Source organism: Aquila chrysaetos, chromosome 10 (genome assembly GCF_900496995.4).
Source record: "Aquila chrysaetos chrysaetos chromosome 10, bAquChr1.4, whole genome shotgun sequence".
Lineage (NCBI taxonomy): Eukaryota > Metazoa > Chordata > Aves > Accipitriformes > Accipitridae > Aquila > Aquila chrysaetos.
Window position 1 is genome coordinate 22,466,397 of NC_044013.1, and position 17,280 is coordinate 22,483,676.

At 42.9% G+C, this 17,280-nt stretch overlaps 1 protein-coding gene across 5 annotated transcripts in view; it reads right to left on the reverse strand.

Moving 5' to 3' along the window:
- Positions 1-13,513, reverse strand: part of PXYLP1 (2-phosphoxylose phosphatase 1) — a 63,734-nt gene extending 50,221 nt beyond the window's left edge. The window contains exons 1-2 of one of the 5 annotated variants that reach the window (XM_041126826.1): positions 12,710-12,753; positions 2,937-2,996 (exon numbers count right to left, since the gene is read on the reverse strand). The gene's annotated coding sequence lies outside the window, so the exon portion shown is untranslated. Of the gene's footprint in view, positions 1-2,123; positions 2,248-2,936; positions 2,997-11,932; positions 12,169-12,709; positions 12,817-13,413 lie in introns of those variants that run through there. The other 4 variants (XM_030028711.2, XM_030028712.2, XM_041126825.1 and 1 more) reach the window with 4 other exon arrangements.
- Positions 13,514-17,280: the final 3,767 nt, after the last annotated feature.

Consider the following 17,280-nt stretch of genomic DNA (forward strand, 5'->3'; position numbering starts at 1 on the left):
CTTACTAGTCTGATGTCTCCACGCTGCAGAAGAGAGTTTTTAATTGTAATTGCTTTTTGATGCATCTTTTATCTTTCATCTACATCTGCAGGCTTATTTTCTGACAAAACCTGTTTTGAAGACATCTGAAATGAAGGTGACAGCTCCTGATACAATTATAATGAAGACTCCTGCCTTTACTTTCACTTTACTTTGTGATGCTCCATCAATTACTCCCCAGCCATTTGGCAGCAGACTACCAGGCAGTACATTTTTCACCTACTAAAACCTGCAAGTCCAGCATCCAGACATTCTCAGACAGCTGAAGAACTTAATACTCTTGAATTGGAAACTGCAGAAAATAGTTGTGTCAGCAAGTGGCGCAAGCCAAACCTTTTCTTTGGCGCTTCAAAGGATTTGATTTTTTTCCTGCAGGAACGAAAAATAGCGTCTGGGATCTTGTGGTTATGACCAAGTTGACCAGTGCTACAAAGATCTACAGCAAGCACCAGAACAGAGAGGAAACGGGAACACTCAGCAGAACCAATTATCCCATCAGCATGACCTGCTTAGTTACTCGTGCTTGTAATCATCACATTGAGGAAACCCTCACAAACCCCCTGTAGCCGACTGTAACATCAGCAATTTAAACTGGACATACAATTCCTGCAACACTGAAGTTGCATTTGCATAGCATCACAAAGTAACAAAGCTAGCATCTGCAATATTGTTAATCATAATTCTTCATTTTCCCATCAGAAAGCAGCAAGCATTCCGGTTTTTTTTTTTTTTTTTTAAAAAGCATTTATGAGAAATAGGTCACATCACTTGCCGTAAGAAAATACATTTCTAAAAAAGTAAAATCGGCTCATCATTGAAAAAATTAAATAAAACCTGCTCAGTAATGTTACTTATGTTAGCCCACCCCATGACTTAAGCTGGAAGTGAGAAACCACAAGAAACATAGAACTTGACTGAAAGTACAAACAGGTCAGCAGCCTCATAAAAAAAAAAAAAAGAAGTTAAGATAAGGAAAGCCATGGTAAGAAAAGGCAACATGTACCACTCCATGGTAATCATGCACAGAAACAGCAGGAAGCAGCGCCTATCCAACAAAGCATAGCTACATGTTGATATGTAAAAACTAATAGCTACTTACAAGATAATTTTATTTTGAAAGTACTTAACATTTTAGCAGCAAGCATCTGATTAAAAAAACCAAAACTAACAGCTAAGTTGCAAAAGTTTAATACATTTTAGTATTTAGAACATTAAAATATCTACATCTAAATTTCTCTTTTTTCTTATTCCAAGTTTCTTCCTTATCTAGTCAGTTCTAAAATCCTCATACTGGCACAGCTGGTCTTGAGATGTGCAAAAGCTATTGAAAATGGCACAGCAGTATTGCCCAGCCTGTCAAGGCAACCATCACAAGCTCTCACTTCATTAAAGCCAAGGGATCAAACAGAGCTCTTCCTCAAACAATTCTGTCCCTCTCTACAGCACTCATTATTCTCACTGTGCAGCAAATTTACTGCTGGATTTAATAAGTAAAGGTGAAGAGTTGCTTAGCATTCAGAAGTGATGAAGGGACCATTAGCCATACTGAAATTTGACCACACCTTGAAGATAATCCGCTGTTCTCAAAATAAAAGGTCCACTTGACTCTGAGATCTTAGCTTTTAAATCTCAAGGTGCGCAGGCAGCTAACATGGTGAACATTTTAAACATCTTTCTCCTAACCAGCTTTCAGGTTTGAGCAGGACTGTCATACAGTTTTATACTGGAAATTCTGGGAAAGCAGTCTTCAGCTTACAACTTCAGCTTATATCCTCCGAAGGACAGTTTCCAGCTTTTCCATGCTGTCCTACTCAAATCACCATTATGAGTTGCCTTCTTTCAGAGATCAGCAGCTAAGAGATGCAAGCAGAAAAAGTTTTTACAAAGTTTAGGTCTGCATTTGATTTTTGTCAGTCCAAGTCCTTTAGAATGTATTTCTTTTATTTAAATTAGAATCTACAAGTCTATGAATCCCTTAAAATTGGGCAATAAAGACAAGTCATGTGGAGACATCTATATTCAAGTTATGTTTAGTGCATTAATGTTGTAGTTAATGTAATGTAACGTTAAAACATTACAACTACCCTTTATGGGTTTCCCAATATTGAAAGTTGACTTATTTTGTACCCAGAGATCTCCCAGTTTCTGGAATTTCCTTAGACTTACACCAGTTTTCTGATGAAATTATACCCATGTTTTCTTGAACAAACTGGGGAAAAATAAGAAGTGTGGGAAATGTTAAAAAGCATGAAAAGATCATTAAATGTTTGATTCTTTTATCTTTTTCACACTTCCACAGAATGCCATTTAGGCATATCAGCTTACCTCCCCTGTACTCTGACCAGTAATCACCTTGCAAGGAACCACTTCTAAAACCAAATGCTTCTGACAATTCAAACAAGAATTTTTGGAAGACATACCGTAATTGTGACCTGTAAGTATCCTTTTTATTCCATAACATTTCAAAATCACACTTAAAAACACCTGAATACCAAAACAGTATTTTTTTTTTAAGACCAAGCACAATAATTTTTGACATGTAGGTGCTAAAGGGTATGAGTACTCCAGTTATTTCTACATAATCAATAGTTCCTAGGACTATTAATAAGAAAAAAAAAAAAAAAAAAAGTAAATGCATGAACTAACTTAGAGATGAAGAGAACTACAGTGCCAAAATATAAGGTACTGTAAACAACTAATTCCTTTGGGATGATGCCATTGCCCTAGACCACTCTTCTTCTCCAGTCTCTCTGCTATTACTAAAATTATCAGTATGTGAGAGAAGTTCTGAACAGCTGCAATGCAAATATAATTTCTATGTCCTGCGCATACTTCCCTTAAAAATAAATAAACACTTTAAATTTAGTCTCCTTTCCCCTTCTCCCCAGAACACTTACCCCTTTAGAGATTCAACTTGGAGACAGTTTGCTGCCTTCCTGCCCAGGCTCTGGCAGCATCTGGAAGACAGAGGCATTTTTCCTCCTACCGGCTTCACTAGCCTATTTATAAAGTACATCAAGTGTTCCCATCTGCCACAAAGATGACATGCCCCTGCCTGGAGGAACTTACAAGAGTCTAACTTAGCTCTGACTGTAAACAAAGAGGAAAAGCAGGATTGCACACAGAAACAATTACAGAACATTTATTGCAACCTGTCTGTAGTCTCCTTTATGTTCTACTTTGTGCCAGATTCAGACATCTGTTTAGATCAGAGGACAAAGTGATGGTCAGCATCAAAATTCATGCTTGCCAACTCAGGCATTCTCTCTTCTGATTAGTACTTTTAATCATACTTGTTAGTCACTGATGTTCTGCCATATCACTTTACTCTGGGTGGCTCAGAGCCAAGACAAGAACCTCTCTGCTGAATTCTACTCGACATTAAGCGAAACACACAGGTAAAGCTCCACGCTGCACCCACAGGAACCTGTGAACTCCAGTCCTTCAGTAGAGATGCATGTTGGCAACAACTGTCCGAGTACTGACTTCTCCAGCTAGGAATGTCTGCCCTTCTACAAGGCTTCTGGGTTCCAAATTACAGGTGTCATGCTGATCCTGCTTTCCATCAGCTGTAAAAAAGTATTCCTTTACTTTTAATAGGTGCCACACAGTTCTTTCCCTCCCTTTTCCCCAGAGGAAAACATGATGACTTACTCTGTCATCTACCACTGCAAATCATCTCCACCCTTTAATCCGGTCCCCTTTACAGACTCTGTTCCTCTACATATTTTCAAGTCCCACCTACCCAACAGATTACTTTTTCTCACCCTCCGTAGTAGGTTTTGGATTATCTTAATTCTGTCAGTACCTGTATATTTAAAAAACAAACAAACAAAAAAAACTCCACACCACAAAAAAAACAAACCCCAAAACCTACATAATCACATATACAACATGTCCCTATACCAAAGGTATATACAACACACACAGTATTTCTCTTTCCTTGGTTATTTGCCAAAATTGCTGTAGGTGCACAAGTTGGAAACAAGTCTTAAATATTTTTTGGCCAGCAAAATGTTTTTATTTAAGTCTGTATTTATGTCACTGCTTGCAAGCAATAAATATGACCAAGTTTTAGTTTTCCTATTGCTGGTTGCATCCAGCATAGGATCCATAGGATGGCATCCAGGGAAGGAATGGCGACAGATGCTATCATACCACACAATATATCTGGGTTATGCTTGTTTCTAAACCAGTATGCTGCCAAGCAAGCCACCAAAACATAGGAATGAAAGCATGCTAGAGCAGATTTCCATCGGGTTTTCCTGCTTCAGAGTTTACAGAGATCAGGTGCTAAGCCCAAATATGCCCTCACTACAGCTGTTGTTACAATCATTTTACACCGCTGCATTTTCTAAGTTGTAATGGATGCATAATCAATTTCTACAAACATGAGAGCAAAACATGGGCCTTCATACACCCTTGGGTTTCACACCTATGCACTTTAACAGAAACAAAAATCTAAACTCAGTATGCAGTACTTTTCAGTTTTTCTAATTATGAATACATAATGAAGATTTGTTACACTCCTGTTAGGTAAAAGAAAGAACACAAAGCCTACCAAATAACAGGAAAAAGCATCATTGAAAGCTGATTAATGGCATCCCCTTCGGTACCAAAGAAAAAAACGTGGAAACAAATTGGAATGCTTTGACAAATATTTGTTTCCCATCTGACAATACAGAGAAACTGCAGGTAAATATAAAACTTTACATCTTCTAGGTCACACACTAGTCTGCCTTTGACCACTTTTTTGAGGACAGGGTTTATACAGAAACATATTTGCTGCAGATTGATTCTCTGCTACAGATAAAAGATTTTAGAACGTGTCCTTGCACCTCACTAAGATAAGAAAAAAAAGCCCCATGAAAGTTCTGCTACCAAGAGCATTAAAAACAAGCACATGCTGCTGCCATGTGCATTTTTATAACATTTCCAAGAATCAAAGTTTCTCTTGCTGTTCTGTTCCTAAACCTCCTTTCTCTCATCTCAGCCTATCAGGACTATTCATTTTATACTACACCTGCTACAAACCTGCTCAGATGAATCAAAAAGCAAAAAAAGAAGTCCCCAGCTCTAAGGAACCTACACGTTTTAGATTACCAAAATGAAGACTGAGAAAGGCCACTTCATTCAACAGAGAGAAACCCGCAGACCTACCACTGCTGTAAGGTCTCTCAGAGTGCAGCAGACACTCTGAAGATGGATGTGGTTTTGAATTTGAAGCTGCATTTTGAACAGAACATGATATAGCATTGACTACTTCCTTTCAAACCAAAGAGAAGCTTTACTGTTGTGTTAAGTCTATCAATAAAATCCAGTCTATAATAAAAACTGTCAATTACAAAGCTTTAAACAGTCTTTAAATAACTTTGGATCACAAACCATTCCCCTTTTTAAAAAGTCAGACTTCATGGCATACCCAAACCATAAGTACTGAAAAGACTACTGCAATTCCTTTGCTAGCTTAATACCTCTTCTCTCATTTTCATATTCCTTTTAGGAATTGTTGGAAGTTTCCATGCTTTGGGCTTCCATTTTCCAACTACGATGATTTTAAAGGTCTCACTTGGTTTATTTGTTTGAAACAGCAAATGTATGAGAGCACGAAATATTTCAAAGAGTAAGGTGTCCTTAACTTAGGTTTCTTTTGGTCCACTTAAACCTTTAGTTCAAGAGATCCTTCCATTCAGACAAACTTCTCAGTAAGTGCTTTGATCTGGGCTTGACTACGTCTTTTTGGTTGAAAATAAGGTCAGTGTCCTACAGCTGTACACGTTACTCTGCAGAAATCTGAAAAGAGTCAAAGTCAGTAACAACCCACCAGTCCAGCAAGTCACTTTAGAGGCCCTGTGGAAACAAAATTTTAGTACCTAGGAAAATCTGTCACAAGCCCAACTCTTCGTCATCCACTTCAGGAATGTCACCATATTCCTACTCCTTTTCCTATGCAATGATAGGTCATACACGTCTCTGAACTGCAGGGAAAGTAAAAACAAAAGCAAAGGAAGTACTTTTACTTCCTTAAAGGAAACTGAGCAACTCTTTGTTAACATTATTATGAAACTTGAAAGAAACCTTATGATTTTGATGGCTCCAGGCCAGAACTGAGTCTTAATTGGCAGCAAAACCATTCCAGAACATACAGACAATTAAATAATTCTTAAAAAACAGCACCAGAATGTAATTATTTTAAACTTACCATTTTAAAACGATATACCACATGCTCATAATTGTATGAGCATAGATCCTAATCGCACACAGATCACAGTCAGTTGCCTGATCAGATAACAACACACCTCCAAAAAGCACGCAAAGGCAAAGCAGTTAATGTGCTTGAATTGTTACTTTTTTTTTAGTTAAGCTTTTACTTTTTAGTTTTAATTCTTTGAACAACTCCCTCCCCTACTATAACACCCGCCTCTGCATGCATTTCCAATACAGACCTTTGAACATGCCTCTGAACAGGAACGTGCCTCCCTCTGCTCCAGTGTCAGGGGTTGTATTCTGCTGCAAATACGTTCTTCTGGCACTAACTTTTAAAGCAAACATTGCAGGGATGCACTCAAACCTAGTAGTGATCAACCAGTGAAGTCAATTTGAATAAATAGATCAGTGAAGAAAGCTCATAAATGTAGGAAAATGTTTACTTTCCCACACCAGCTCGAAGTTATCCTGTCCGACGTTTGAGATTATGGTAGTATGAAGGACAATATTTTCCTCTGCATGTCTGCCCTTCCACTCAGGTTAGATGGATTTGAGAATAGGACCTGAGCTCCCAAATCTGTCCTTATTCTTTTAATTCCAGATGACCTTATGCTGGGTCCATTTATAACCTGCCTGTACATGTATATATTCTAATGCTGAAAGGTCACACAGCCACAGTTCTCAGGGGTTCACACAGTTAGGTTGATTTGCTTGCAGTATTCAAACTGAATGGATTTGGGGAGATTCTAGGTAAGTCATAAGAGCTCGCTGACTTAATTACTCCAAGCTCTTCAGCCTACTTACCATCCCACCTTGTATCCCCTCTTCAGCTGGTCCTTTATCCCTCACCCTCTGAAAAACTGCCAGAATCTGAATCCACTAAATTCCCCTGGCAACTCACCCACAACCCCACCCGTAACAATTAGCTAGTCACGCCTTCAGCTTACCCTAAAACTTCACATCTGGTGATTTAGCCATTACTGACAGCTTTCCATGAAGTAAAACACAATTTTACTAAATTATCTAAATTATACATATGAAAAACGGCAGTGCAACAACGTGATGTTGGAAGTATTTGTGCAAGGGGGATGGAAGGGCTGACATTTATTTCACTACTGATTACATTTCTATTCTATCCTTGCGCTCAAGCTATATTTTGACCGTCATCCCAAAATATTTTTTCTCCTGACTACGGCCCTGCTATGAGATCTGTTCCAACCTATCATCATATGCCAGGTCACCCAACACTTCCATCTTCAACCACCTCTATACAATCACAAGGCTTCAAAATTATGGGGTAGGTACACACTTATGTTTCCTGTCTTCCAAATGAAAAACTTTTGTTTCTTTCCACAGGTATGCTATTACCTGTTGCAGCACCAACAGCTGGCAGCTCATACTGGAGAGAAAAAGAAAAAAGAAAAAAAAAAAAGACTAAACAGACTTTATTCAGCGATTTTGTCATCTTCCTGCAATCTAACCCTAGAATGGTGATTACGCAGGTGCATCAGTAGACAGCATTTTCTGCTGCCCTTTCTTCCCCACAACACTTCGTACAACTGCCAACTTGCCTGGCTCCTGGATAGCTGAATGGGGAATAACACGGGCAACATACTGGAAAAACTGCCATGCTGCTGGCAAAAGGGCATGCCTTTTTTTTTCCTTGATCCTCATGGCAGTGGCACAAGCTAACCTCTAGAAACACACCATCGTACAGTTAGAGACAACCCAAACACAAAGGTGCAAGCAGGCAAGTTATTTCTTCAAAAGGAAAAATAAAAATAGGTTTAGGTAAACAGCACTGGCATTAAACACGATGCCCTAGCATTTAACTTGAAAGGCCCATTGCCCACATTTTTGTTGCTTAGTTCCACAAAGTTGTTTTCACAATTTACTGGCCCAACAGAAGCTCCTTATGAAGGCACCCAAAAGTCTTCACAGATAGAAATGCAAGCCTGTGTTCAGACTTCTACTTCAGCGGCAATCAGTAAACCAATGCCATAACCACAGATGAGAGGAAAATGAACAAAGCATGAAAAATATGGCAAAGTGCAAGATCCAGTGTCAGCATTGCCTCGTCCTTTTAAAATAATCAACAACAGAGTGTACCAGGTATTCACAGGGCCTCCCTTTTTATCACCAGAGACTATCAGCATTAGGAAAACATAGTACGGTACCTTCCACTATGTAAGTAATTGTGGAATTTATCATAGTGGACATTGAGACAAAGTTATGGTGTTTATTTTTTTATTTTCACAAGGGAAGCCACAAATCACATGACAACTTTCCAGGGGAAACTGACTTCATTCTTGGTACCTGAAAAAGTTTAAGGTTGCTGTAGAAACTATGGATGAAACAGCTGGGTAACAGTCACTGTCTAGTATTTCCAAACAGCGTTTCTGAACAACGTCTTTACCATGTGGGACAAACACATAAGCCTGATTATTTCAGTTTCCAAAAATCAGTTATTTTTAAGAAATATGCCAGCTATCTAGCTGTTCAATGCCCAGTTTACCTAATCAATACAAAATAGCCTGTCAATCTTGCTCTGAATCCTTTGCCTGTCATCAGAAACACACTTACCATCCACCTTTGCAGCCCTCCTGGCAAATGTTCCTGTTATCATTTTGCACAATGAAAAAAAAATGCTCTTTTTTTGCTGCTTAGGAGGAACTATTACATTTATGATTCAGGCATTATCTGAACACAGTAAAACGACATTATCTGATTTTTTAAAAAGAATCGTAAACACCGATTCTCACAGTACACCTTCCCACTCTTTATTTCTTCACTGAGCAAGAAAATGCCTCATCCAGCTGTAATCAGAGACCACCTAACACTTTCAAAACAAACAAGAACGTTAATTTTGAATTCTAACCTAACCCAATGCCACAAAGCAAGCCACATGGGCAAAGTTCACATGCTCCTGCACAGACATAAGTCAACCCTCAGGTATCCTCTGCTACAATTTTTAGACAATCAAATTTCCAAAACTTTCTGCCCTAAAGGACTCCATTTGGGTTTCACCAAAGCACAGCCTGATTTTAACAGAACATAAAGTGTTCCACAGTCTGTATGACATTTCTAGTATCTTTCTGGAAAGCTGCTACATAAACCTTTAGTCATCAGCATCCTATATGTAGCTTTATGATCAACTGTTTCCATTTCTATTTCTGTGTAATTTATACCATACATTGGCCTGCATTCCTTACGGAAAGCATTCTGGAAAGCATTTCAAAGAAGAAAAAAAATTCTTTTCAAGCACAATCTTTTTATCAGTACTGCAATATGTTAGTACAATTCCAGCAAAATTATGACGACACTAAAACCCATGCAAGTAGAAATCTTGCATGAAATCTATATCTAAAGTCTCCTGCCAGGCATTTGGCATTTCTTCCCTTTTTGTTACACAATTTAAGTTTTCATTTTTATAAATAATTTACCACCCAAGCTAGAATATTTTTAAATATAACCTTCTGAATGTGAATCAATGCACAGCTCGCTTCCTGACTCCCTCTCCCAGCAAGTCAAGATTAAAGGCTACATTCAAACACTTCCCAAATGCAACGCACTGCTTGAACAGTTTTGACCCAAACCGTGCTGCTTGTCCAACTTTTGGACCACTGAGGTTCTTTTTAAGCAAATCTTTCCTCACCCTTGAGGCTGCTGCCTAGCAGCATTTGTGTGCGCTAGTCAAGTGCTTACCAGCACAGTAGAGCTGCCATGCTGTCTTTTTGGCCATCTTACCAGTAACTATCTTGTGTATCTACCAGTAACTCCCAAAACCTTCCTGTATTACCTGTAACAAACTCCATCTTCTTTAATCCTCTCATACTACCTTTACCAAATTATTCCTTCAACACCTAAAGCCATAGCTGCATGTTTTGTGTGTGCCTCCCAATACTCCTTGAGAGAGCACCTTCATCGTTTTGGTAGAGGCAGCCTTGAAGACTCCACCCACCTGAACAATTAAGGTACCACCACCTCCTTTGTAGCAGCCACCATAAACCATAAATCTAATCATATCTAGATCATAAAGCATATGTTATCAGGTGACTTAACATTTAATTCCTAGGCTCATTTGATGTATGTTTCTGAGCAACACACACCTCACGGTGGTTTTTTGCATATTAATTACCGGGGGGGGTTTATTAGTTAAAAGAAAATAAAAAACTTGGGGAGAGGAAGAGAATATGCAACTAGAACTGACCATAAATCCAGATAAAAGCCACACTTAGGATCACAAGAAGGCGTCATTCATCTTTCGGGCAATAATATGCAAATACACGTAAGATACAAGCCTTTTATAACAAAAAAAAAACATTAAAAAATAAAAAAATCTGCAACTTCAGCAGAAAAGGCATGCAGAAAAATTCAACCAAAGTCTAGTTTTCAAAGGTCTCCTGTGAGATTATGAAAATTAACAACCACCTACAGAAGAAACCTCACAGGACACTTAAGGTTTCTTTCATCTAAGGAGGTTGCGAGGGAAGTATGTAAAAATATACACCCCATTGTAAAACCACTGGAGAAAGCAAACTTCATGGGGGACAGTAGATTTCCACATCCTGAAGCATTCCTTTTTGTGTGCATTCATTCCAAGACGCCTGCTTTTTAAACTAAAAAAAGCCCAAAAGACTAATGAGGGCTGTTAGAGAAAAGCAAGTTCACCATTATGAAACTGAAACAATATAACTAAATATTAGAGGTACACCTCTGTTTAGGCACATAGGTACAGATACATAGGTTTAGTTACACCAATGCAGTTTTATAGCTCTGTTGTTGTCAGACCTTCACGTGAGACCCTGCTATTCCTCAATACTTCCTTTTTTGCAGAACAGGGAGCTTGGTTAGTATGTGTTGAATCTTATAAAAATTAATGTTTCAGCACTACTGAATTGACAAAATATTTAAGAGACTACAATTAAAAGCCATTAGAAAGAGGAGCATATGTGTTTTAACCACATGCGCTACTTTTAGTTACCTTTCTGAGAAGATTAAAATTAAGCAGCTTTTGCTTTTCATCCCACTCACACCCTCCCACTACAAATTCTGTCTGAGCTAATCCTCCCTCTACAGACGTCAAAACAGGGCATAAGTATTACAGCTACTTACTGCCAAAATGTGTTGGTTTAATATCCCATTACTATTGTAATACTGGCACAATAACTTATTATATGTGACAGCTTTTGCAGTTAGTCAAGGATAGAGCCACTTACGCTGTAGTTTATTCATCCTCATGAAACTATATTTGTAGAAGAGAAAATTTAAGGTCTGAACTAGGTGCTCATCTCACACTATAATGCCAGACAAAATAAAAGGCTTATAAGGTCATCACATGCACTCTTCCCACCCCGTCATTTCCATTGTCCCAGCCTTTATGTAAAGTCATCAGGTTATGGTATTTACAAATACATTGTTTAACCCCTTACTTCCTAGCATTTTTAAAAAGACTTTCACAGATATTTTTTTTTGGGGGGCGGGGGGTTAAGTGCAACATTCTGCATGAAGGCCAAGACGATCTCCTTGTCAGAACACATTTCCGATGAAAAGTCCATGCTTGTCAAAAGGTTCACGATTATCTTCAGGAACCTGCAGCGCAGAAATACACTAAGAAGCCCGTTCAAGGCTCTAAAAATATTTAGGTTAAAGTAGATACAACGAAAGGGACTGCTATCAGACACACCAAAGACAACAGGCATCAAAAAAAGGCAAATTCAAGTAAGTTACTCCACTCCAGCCACAGCGTATCAACCAACAAGAGATGACAAAGTAGCAGCCCGCTGGAGAAGCACAGCACCTCTGCGACAGCACCCTTGGGTTCGCCAGCCAAGGCTGCCAGACACGGAGCCGGTCACCGCAGAGGGACTGAGGAGCCCCCCTCGGGCTCCTGCCTCGCACGACGTGTGTGCGCTCACGCACGCACGCACACGCGGTCTGAAGGCGCTAAGCTGCGCGGACCGCTCGCACACACACACCCGGAACGGAGCCCGTGAGCGCCGAGAGCCGGCTGGCTGCCCGCGGGTACCAACCCGGAGGCAAAGTTCATGCCGCCGAGGCCCCGCGCAGGCGGCCAGGCCGGGCGCGGGGGGCAGCTCGCCGCCGGCCGCAGACCGCCAGCCCGCGCGGCCGAGACCGCCGCCGCCCGCAGCACTTCTGCCGCTCCGGGTCTCCCCGGTGCGCGGCGCAGAGCGGGACCGAGGCGGACCCTTCCCGGCCCTCGCAGCCGGGCGCGGGGCAGCCGGTCCAGCCGCGCCGTAAACGCCCGCGCCGCGCCGCGCCCCCTCTCTCCCCCGGCGTCGGCAGCGGCCTCCCGCCGGAGCCGCCGAATATTTAACGAGGGGGAAGGAAGCACCGCAGATACAGCCGGGTCGTACCGGGGCACCGGCCCGAGCGCTCCCCGGCAGCGCACCCAGGGCGCCGTCCCGCCCGCGGGGACACCCCGCCCGCAGCGCCCCCTCACCTGCTCGGCGCCTCCGCCGGTGCCAGAGCTGGAGCCGCTGCCCGCCGCCACGCCACGGCTCCGGCTCGGCAGCCCGCCGAGCGCCTCGACTCCTGCGAGCGCCGCCCCCGAGCGGCCGCGCCGCCCGCCGGCGCCCCCTGCCGCCCGCCCCGGAGCGGAGCGGGGCCCGCCCCGCCGTGCCGTGCCGTGCCGTGCCGTGCCGCCCGCGACATGAGGGCGCGGCGGCGGAGCTTGGGCCGGAACCTGCCCGGGCCGCGCTCCCCCGCTGCCTGCCCTCGGGTTCCCCGGCGCGGGACTGGAGGGGACGGGACGGCACGGGACGGGACGGCGCTCAGCGCGGCGGGGACGGCCCGTCCGCCGTTCCCACAGCTGGGCGCGGGGAGGGGACGCCCGTTGCTGCCCGCCGTACTTGCGGTCCTCGGGCCGCCCGCCGAGGGGCTGGGCGGTTTCAGGCCTCTGAGGACGGCTTCTTTCCTGACCACCGTTGCGGGAGAGCAGCGAGAGGCTCCGGGACCAGCAGCGGGCAGCTAGTCCGAGTTCCCCCGCATCAGAGCCCTGTGTTTCCAACTTCGTGCTGCTTCCAGCGTTTGAGTAGACGGCCACCGGTTAGTTCCCTGGAGGCATAGCAGAAACATCTAACGCAGCTAAGCAAAATGGTTACTGCTAGCGACTCCGCTCGCAAATTCTTCTTGTGCTTAACTTACCAGGAAGCACAGCTGGACGTTCTCATAGCCCTTTGTAAGAAAAGCCGATTTCAAGTCCTTGTCAAAGGAGAATTCCACAAATCTCAATAAAAAGATAAAGCAAACATGTTCCGTTGTATAGCTTATCCAAGTGAAGTCATTTCATAACTTGCGAAGTATTCGCCTGGATTTGCTGCCAGCAAAGAAGCTCCCAGCTAATCAGCCTTTCCTGTCATAGGGGCTCATTCTGCTCTACCAGCAGGAGCAGTTGTTTAATCCTACAAACTGATCGTCTTGCAAATACATCAGTTTTTCACGTATCCCTAAAACAGATGCCAAAATTAATTCTGCAGATTTGGGGAATGCCTTAATTCCCTTTACAGACACCTCCTTTGACATGTCTATACAGAACCTAAGCAAATACTGGGTGATCAAAGTAGAGGTGCTGACACGAAACATTTGGCAGCAGGGTTTATGGACAAATGGCTGCAGGTTCTTTTTGTTGCAGTCTGGAGTCACCTCAAAGAGTATGTGTGGTTCACATAGTCCCACAGTTCCACTTGAAACCCTGGATACTTCAGCCAGCTTCTGACTGTGTTGTCATGCTGCTCTGCCCGCCAAGCTACTTATCTGTGTGGCCTCTGCTCTTCGGTCATGGTGACTGGTGGTCACTGCCCCGTAAATAGCAGCATGGAGCCAGATTTGCTTGCTTTGATACTGCACATCCACAGAGGTAACACACCTAGCACAAAAAGAGTGGGCACGTTTTTCTAGCTAGACTAGTACTTTTGCCTAACTGGTATGATTTCACCTAGAAGAGTACTGAGGTTCTCCATCTTCTTTCCTTTTGGCATAAGAAGTAGGAATTAATCTAGTTTTAACTGAGACTGCACAGTGATGTGGGATGTGGTCATCCAGCTGCAGATCAGAAGACTGGAGCCTTTACCAACTGCTGCTCTTTAAAAAACCATACCCAGAGATGCTCAGCAGCACGGTGGTTGGCCTGCCAGCTGACGGCTACACATCAAATACACAGAAGCTGCTGTTCTTCCCAGCTACCAGCATCACATCAGATTAGAGCTAATCGATCATAATGATTTTCCTACTTTTTAGAAAACCAGTACCAGCCATTTGAAAAAGAATGGTTTGCAGAAGAGTAGAAGACAAATTATGGGACCCCAGATGTGGAACAGTGAGACTTCTGAGACTGTCGTTCACTAGATCACTTTAGGGCACGTTAGGATCGCATAATGCCCAACATCAACACAGAGAAATCTGGCCCTTCCCTACCCAGAAAACAGAATACATACTTTACAGAAAAATAATCTCCGTATGGAGACAATGATTTACCATGATAGCAAATGCTTGCCAGGGGAGTTACATTTCCACCTCCATCCAGAACAAAGTGCAATTCACAAAGGAGTCAGGATTCAGGAATTGTCAATCTGTTCTCCATGTAATAAAAGGATTTGGTTTTCTTCACAGAATGTTTTTCCTTTGGAGAATAAAAAACAGTTGTCTATACACACAAAAGAAATCAACTTCATTAGAGATAAAGTCATTATGATATTTATAATACAAAAGACTATGTACTCAAAAGTTGTTAATAGCCTGAAAACTTCTCTGCAGAAACCCCATACACTTGGATTTTAAAGATTAAATTAGAGGAGACAAACTGAGTACTTGCAGGGCAGAGCAACTGCAGCTACTGTCTTTGGAGGAGGCTTGGAGCTACCCACAGTCCCACCATATCGCCTCGGTTCATATTCTCGTCAATTGGATCTACCTTCTCCTATACATACCATTATGCATCCAATGAACTTCTCATCGTGTAAATACTACTTTGTATCATCAGAATTTGCTTTTCCAGCAAGTATTGTAAGGATGTCCTTACAGTAGAGTGAATGAGCTATGAACTAACAAAAATTCTGTTGCTTTAACCAAATGGTAACCGAGCATCTATGGACGCTAAAACTGAGCTTGCTCACTAGCATCCACCAGCTGTGTGGTGGTACTGAGACAATCCATGATTATATGTAGTCAAAACAGTGTAGTGTCCTCTGCCTGACCTCAACCCCAAGCGGTAAACTGACAACCTGAATTCTAGAGGACAGGTCATGGTGAAACACAGCCTCGTCACCCAGGGAGGACAGTTCTAATTTTATAGTTTACTCAGATTTCCAAGCTCCTGATCCTCATCCTGGCTTTTTTTTTCCTCCTCCCTCCCACTTTTTTTTTTTTTTTTTTTTTTTTTTTCCGAAAAAACCCAAACAGTTTCCAACTGGGTGGTGGGTTGTTGCTTTTTTTTCCCCTCCCCTTCCTTCACTTCTAGTCACACAGAGTCGGAGCAACTACACATCCTTCTGTTTGCCAGAGTTTTTGAATAGGAGATTCTCTGGAGAAGGTAAGGGTTGGATCGGGGCTCTCCTGCAGGCAAATTCTAACACACATAATACACAATCAGTTACGTTTTACTGAATAAATTAATTCAATTTTCTGTTTAATCCGACAGGTAATACTTTCACAAGAAATGAGAATCAGGAAGTTAGCCCAAAGACTTTACTGAAAATACCAGCCATATCCCAGCTACCGCTCCCAAAAGCCATGACAGCAATGGAGCACAGTACATAAGCACAAGTGAGCGGGTAGAGAAAGAGGTAAGTCACTGCTCTACAGACAAGTTTGCAGTCAGTTTTGCTCATAAAGGAGGGTTTCAGGCACTTCTAAGCTATTATACATTTGAACTATGGGAGTATTTTATACAAGGTAATATTTGAATAAGGTGTTTCAGTTCTAGGGTTACTTCTTCACTCTAACAGTTTCAGTCCCTGTACATTTGCAGGGTTTTTTCTTCTTTTAAGAACACAAGAGTTTCAGCGGTCTGAATCATTCTTTCAGTTCCATTGTTTGATGTTGGCCGGATTTCTCAGCTACATGCCTGAATGCCTTAGAGAATCCTTACTCTTCATCTAGCAAAAGGTCCCTTCTGACAATACCCCAGTGCTTAGCAAGCACTGTCTTCAGTTTGCTAATTACTGACTGAGATGTTTTCTGTCTCAGTCTACTGCTCTTAAGTATTTAAAGAAACTGCTGACAGTTCTGGAAGGAAACCCCTTTAAAAAGTTATTCATGCCTGCTTTTTGCCACCACATACCTGAAGTCTGGTGCCACCTCTTTCAGTTGCTTTGTGCATGTTCCTGCGTCATTCCAAGTGTCATGTGGTGTTTCTATCCAATGCCTGACAAAGTTAGCCCTGGTTTTATAGCTTTGATGACTTGTGTGTATTTCAGCATTATATTCCTATAACGTCCTGGGACAGTTACCATTAAATTACCTCACTCCAAGTCTCGTGGACCTTTTGGAATCTTTTAATAATGTCATAACCACTGGTCTGGATATCGCGCCACAGCCACTCACCCAGATTTCTGTAACTCTTCTATTGCATTACAGCAGTTTCTGTTTTCTCCAGAGGCTGCTGTTACGGGTTTGTGTGGTTCGGGGTTTTTTTTTGTCATCGGGGGAGGGGCGGCCGGGCCGGCTCCTGCTCGGAGCTGCTCGGAGCTCCCCCGGCTCCAAGCCGGAGCCGCCTCCGGCCCAGGCCGAGCCCGTCGGTGACGGCGGTAGCGCCTCTGGGAGAACACGGGGGGACCCCCCGGCGGAGCAGGGGAGGAGCGAGGAGTCCTCCTCCCCCTGAGGAGGAAGGAGCGGCAGAGACCCGGTGTGGCGAGCTGACCCCGACCCCCATCCCCTGCTGCCCTGCGCCGCCGGGGGGAGGAGGCGGAGAGAACCGGGAGCGGAGCTGAGGCGGGAAGGAGGGAGGGCCGGGGGGAAGGTGTTCCGAGGGGCGGGCGCACTTCCCGGCGCCCTCGTTTTGCTTCGATCGGTAGC